The 5719-nt window shown below is 43.5% G+C and overlaps 2 pseudogenes; one reads left to right on the forward strand and one right to left on the reverse strand.

Annotated features, from left to right (window-relative positions):
* LOC102485022 (ral guanine nucleotide dissociation stimulator-like 1) overlaps positions 1-5719 on the reverse strand; it is a 20401-nt pseudogene that overhangs the window by 5600 nt on the left and 9082 nt on the right.
* LOC102484175 (solute carrier family 25 member 51-like) overlaps positions 5495-5719 on the forward strand; it is a 1470-nt pseudogene continuing 1245 nt past the window's right edge.

A 5719-nucleotide genomic window follows, 5' to 3' on the forward strand; every position in this document is an offset into this window, starting at 1 on the left:
TTTCTGCTCATCTGATGGGTTGTGCATTTCTTCCTAATTCTTAAAGTTCAATCTGAGAGTTCAGAGGCATGCAGGAGGAGGTGATCTGCAATATCTCATCCAATCCAATTTTTACTCTTTGTGTGTCAGATTCAGTAGGAATTGAGGAATATTGTGACCCTGATAATATTCAGATATTTGTGTCCTGTTCACTTAGACCTGTCTAGACACTCAGTTTGTGGAGGCTGAGCAGCCAAGGGATGAAGTTAGAAGAAAAGGAAAAGAAAAGATAAGAAGATGAAAGAAGAAAAAAGAAAGAGAAAAGACAATTCAATTTTATATTTTAATTTTTAAAAGAACCAAACAAAAACCGCACAACACACACAAGTGCCAGCAAAAGCAACATCTCACAACTCAAGTTCAATAGCCATCTCAGAAGAGCCTGGTTTATGCCTCTCCTAAATGGGAGTGATAAAAGGCACAAATTAGTAAGATGAAAGAGGGGCTTGAGAGCCCAGAAAATACTTTACCTTAAAAAAAATTAAAAGACACAGGGAGACACAGAGAGAGAGATGGTGAGAAGGATAAAGAGGTTGCTCTCCCACTCTAAAAATGAATCTGGAGGGTGAAAGCTCAGCAGATCTTCATTTTTACTCCTTGAAAGCAATATTTCACAGGTGAAGTTCAGTAGCCATCTCAGAATCCATATGGTTATTTTCATAACATTAATCCCACACAACCTTGGGGAGCTGTATTATAAAATTGTGGGGGAGGTCTCCATGTTACAATTGACCAGACAAGTTTCCATGCACGAAGTCATCAGAAAAGGCAATGAAGTAGTGACATTTTGAGATAGACAGGGGTTCAAATGAGTCACCATTCTCTTGGCTAAGCCACCAAGAGCATGGCTATTTGTGCAATAGTAATTATGACATGCTCTTCAGGATAAAACAGAAACACAGTGGGGTTACCAGATTGAAATGGGCTTGTGTTAACTCCAGAGGTGTCATGATGGCCAGACCAGCTGTGAAAATGGGCACCCAAAGCACCTCCTGGCCTCCCAGGGGTAATGGGAAGTTACAGATGCAGGCGGAGGTCAAAGGCCACAGACTCATCTCAACCCTTCCAAGGTGACCTTTCATTCAGCCTATAGCAGTTCCAGCCTCTGCAGTTGTTTTTATCTGGTGACACTTGATTTAGAAAGTAACCCCAACCTTTATTATGAAGTCTGGACTTCCTGTGATCCTGGCACAAAGAACACTATGTTCCTAGGATTCACTCCATTCACTTGGGAGGTGTGAGACTAGGTTCTTGGTTACTTCTATTTCCCTGTTAAAAGTGACTTCAGCTTCCCAGCCATTGGGCAAATTTGTTTTTTTCATTGTCCAGAATATACTGTAAAGCCTCTCTTACATGTGCATGTGTATATGTGTGTTTGTTTATTGTGTGTGTATATATACATACAAATATGTATGCATATACATGAAAATATATATGTGGATAATCTTCCACTTCAGTCTCAAATAGGTGAAAGAAAATCAATGAATTCTTCATCCTTTTTATGTCAAATTCATTTTAAATTTATCCACAATGCCTTCCGTGGTTCTTTGTAGTGACCCTGATAGTATTCAGATATTTGTGTCCTGTTCACTCAGACCTGTCTAGACACTCAGTTTGTGGAGGCTGAGCAGCCAAGGGATGAAGTTAGAAGAAAAGGAAAAGAAAAGATAAGAAGATGAAAGAAGAAAAAAGAAAGAGAAAAGACAATTCAATTTTATATTTTAATTTTTAAAAGAACCAAACAAAAACCGCACAACACACACAAGTGCCAGCAAAAGCAACATCTCACAACTCAAGTTCAATAGCCATCTCAGAAGAGCCTGGTTTATGCCTCTCCGTGACAAAAGGCACAAATTAGTAAGATTAAAGAGGGGCTTAAGAGCCCAGAAAATACTTTACCTTAAAAAAAATTAAAAGACAGGGAGACACAGAGAGAGAGGTGGAGAGAAGGATAAAGAGGTTGCTCTCCCACTCTAAAAATGAATCTGGAGGGTGAAAGCTCAGCAGATCTTCATTTTTACTCCTTGAAAGCAATATTTCACAGGTGAAGTTCAGTAGCCATCTCAGAATCCATATGGTTATTTTCATAACATTAATCCCACACAACCTTGGGGAGCTGTATTATAAAATTGGGGGCGTCTCCATGTTACAATTGACCAGAAAAGTTTCCATGCATGAAGTTATCAGAAAAGGCAATGAAGTAGTGACATTTTGAGACAGACAGGAATTCAAATGAGTCACCATTCTCTTGGCTAAGTCACCAAGAATATGGCTATTTGTGTGAAAGTGATTATGACATGCTCTTCAGGGTAAAACAGAAACATAGTGGGATTGCCAGATTGAAATGGGCTTGTGTTAACTCCAGAGGTGTCATGATGGTCAGACCAGCTGTGCAAATGGGCACCCAAAGCACCTCCTGACCTCCCATGGGTAATGGGAAGTTACAGATGCAGGCGGAGGTCAAAGGCCACAGACTCATCTCAACCCTTCCAAGGTGACCTTTCATTCAGCCTATAGCAGTTCCAGCCTCTGCAGTTGTTTTTATCTGGTGACACTTGATTTAGAAAGTAACCCCAACCTTTATTATGAAGTCTGGACTTCCTGTGATCATGGCACAAAGGACACTGTGTTCCAAGGATTCACTCCATTCACTTGGGAGGTGTGAGACTAGGTTCTTGGTTCCTTCTATTTCCCTATAAAAAGTGACTTCAACTTCCCAGTCATTGGGCAAATTTGATTTTTCATTGCCCAGAATATCCTGTAAAGCCTCTCTTACATGTGCGTGTATATATGTGTGTGTGTATATGTTTGTGTGTATATGTACACACAAATATGTATGTATATATACATACAAATATGTATGCATATACATGAAAAAATATATATGGATAATCTTCCATTTCAGTCTCAAATAGGTGAAAGAAAATCTATGAATTATTCAACCTTTTTATGTCAAATTCATTTTCAATTTATCCACAATGCCTTCCGTGGTGCTTTGTACACAGTAGGTGATCAGTAAATATTTGTTGACTTCACTGATGATCCTATAACACTGGGTGGTTGCAATCATATGACCTTGTCTCAGCCCCACAAGGCCTTTGCCAAGCAAGAGGCCATTGGTCTCTCCCCTCCAATGGTGACTTTGTCAAGCTGTCACTCCAGCAGCCTCCTTTAGCCATCCTGAGCAATGTCAACCTGGTCCGGCTACACATGGAGATCTTTTTGTATAAAATGAAGTCAAAGCTCACTTGGCTGTTCATGGCATAAAAGACATTTTATGAGTGCATTTTTATCCTGACTCATCAACGTGATTCTCTTGTTCATATTGACCTTGCTGTCTTCTACACTGATGAAGATGATAAAGGTGTCCTTGTTTTGCCAGCACTGCTGGGTAATGATGTCACAGGAATGGTGCTGTGGATTGTAGGGTTGTTGTTGCAGGATGGCGGGGAGGAAAGAGGGTCATTAGGATGACATCTTAGAGGAATCTGTATCTACAGAATGGATAGAGGAACATGATGAGGAAGACTCAGAGAGCTTTCTCTGAGCCTAGTCAGGTGTGTAACAGAGCCCTCCTGAGTGGTTCAATCACAGGACGACATGCTGACAGGGTCCATGGTTTTGCCTGAGCTCCCTCCAGCCTTGAACTTGGGCTGCTCCTTGGTGGGGATGCTGCTGGTGTGAACATCCCACCCCAGAATCAGTAGGCTGAGCCTCCTCACCAGGCTCTTCTGAGGCTTAGACGAGGTGGTGGTGGTCTCGGTAGCTGCTTCAGTCTCACATCAGAGTGCACAGCTCTATCTCTGTTAGGAGTGGCTGCCTCTGGAACCAGTGGGTGAACTTCTGGGATCATCCAACAGTGGGTGGAGGCCACTGTAAGGTCATTATGTGGGCAGTCACTTCAAATTCCCTTCTCCCTTTTCTCAAAGGTTATCTGTCCACCCTCAGTGTAGTCCTGAAGAGTCGTGTCCACATGGTTGGGTCAGTCAGGAAGGTGCCCAGGTAGGGCACAGTGCCCTGTGTCACATCTGCCCCCTGGAGCTGGGACTGCCTCAACCTCTGCTTCTGGTGCTCTTTCACAATGCTGTCCAGGTTTGCAAATTTTGAGGGTCCTTATTTCACCAAAATTTCCTGCCTGTTCAAATGGTTACTTTGGTCTGAGACAATACCTGAAGCATTTGGTTCCTTTGGGACGTTAACCCAAGATGCTTTTATCTGATGGAATTAGACTGCAATGCTGAAATGATGGCCCTCACGGAGGAAAAATTCTTCAGGATCCTACATTCCTGAGCAGGGTTAATCCACCACTCGATGACTTTGGCTCTCTGCTGAGTTTCGAGTTCTTTGCTTCCCAGGATGGCGCTGACAGCACAGTCAATGAGGGTATTGAGCTGACCAATGGGAGCAGGGACAGTAGGAGCCAAATGTGTTTTCTTTCTTGTCCCTTCAAGACCAAACACAGCCCAGGCCACGGTGAGGCCTTATTTTTATGAACAGCTCCACATCCACGTAGGTCAGCTAGTTTGTCAGCCGGATCTTCTAAGAAGTATGTGAACTCTGCTGGGCCCCGGCCTTGGCTTCCTCTTCCTCTTCCTCTTCCAGGCTGAAGGAAACTATGCTGGGAAGCCCATATTTGGTTTTCACTTTCTTGTAAGCTGCTCAAGAAGATTCTGTGCTCTTCTCTCTGAGCCTGGCATCTCTCAGCTGAGAGATTCTAATAGCTTCTGTAAGCAAGAAGTTCTGGAAGTCCCTGCCCTTTGGTCCAGCTGGGCCCATAGGATGGAAGCAATGGCATTTCTGATCACCTTCTTGGACTCTGATGAACTTCGGTTCCGTTTTTCTTCAGTTTGGGCTTGTCAGGTTTCCGCATCTGCCCAGCAGCAAGTTAAGTAGTTCTTTAGTGGAGGCAAGGCCTCTGTACATTGACGGGAAGATGCTGATAAGGTAAAGGCACTGTCCCCAAACTCTGTCAGTGAGTTTTCCACAGGCTTCCCCAAGGTGCCAGCTTTTAGGGACCTTTCCTTCCAGGTTTATACTGACTGACTGTGTGTCCTAGAGGCAGCTGGTCAAAGGTCCTGCAGCCCCGTCATCTTGCTCTTTTACTGACAACCTGTTAAATCTGTCATCCTCTTTTGAAGGTGACATGGTAAACACCTCCTTCCTCTATACCCTCTTTACCCCAGTCCTTAATCAAGCTTATCAGTCTTTAAAACTTCTGATATTCACTTCTGGGTCACTGTCCTATGGGTGGGTGGCTGCAAGACCTGGAGCCAGGCACCCGCAGTGATGGGAACTCTAGTTACCAGAAATTATTCGAGAAGAGAGACCCTAACAAGCCAATAACAATGGAAGGAATTGGGCAAGTCGCCAACAAGCCATCAGCCCCCAGAAAACCAAGCCCAGCTGGTGTTACAGGTTGAAAATTCCTTCATGAAGAAAAAAGATCTTAAGCAACATGATGGATTCAGAAGCTCATGAAAAGAGGCCACCAATCCTAACATCTTCTAAACAGGCGTGGTCGCCTCACATTACAGATGTTAGTGAAATGAAGATGACGTGTGGGGCTACTCTGCAGCTTTCAGCAACATAGCCATCCCATTTCGCATCCAGAAGGTCCTCTTTTGGCAGTAGCTATACGGAATCAAAACCCAGGCTGCCATACTTCAGTTGAGGAGGGCTG

This window comes from Tupaia chinensis, unplaced genomic scaffold (assembly GCF_000334495.1).
Source record: "Tupaia chinensis unplaced genomic scaffold, TupChi_1.0 Scaffold144486_1, whole genome shotgun sequence".
In the NCBI taxonomy this organism is placed as follows: domain Eukaryota; kingdom Metazoa; phylum Chordata; class Mammalia; order Scandentia; family Tupaiidae; genus Tupaia; species Tupaia belangeri.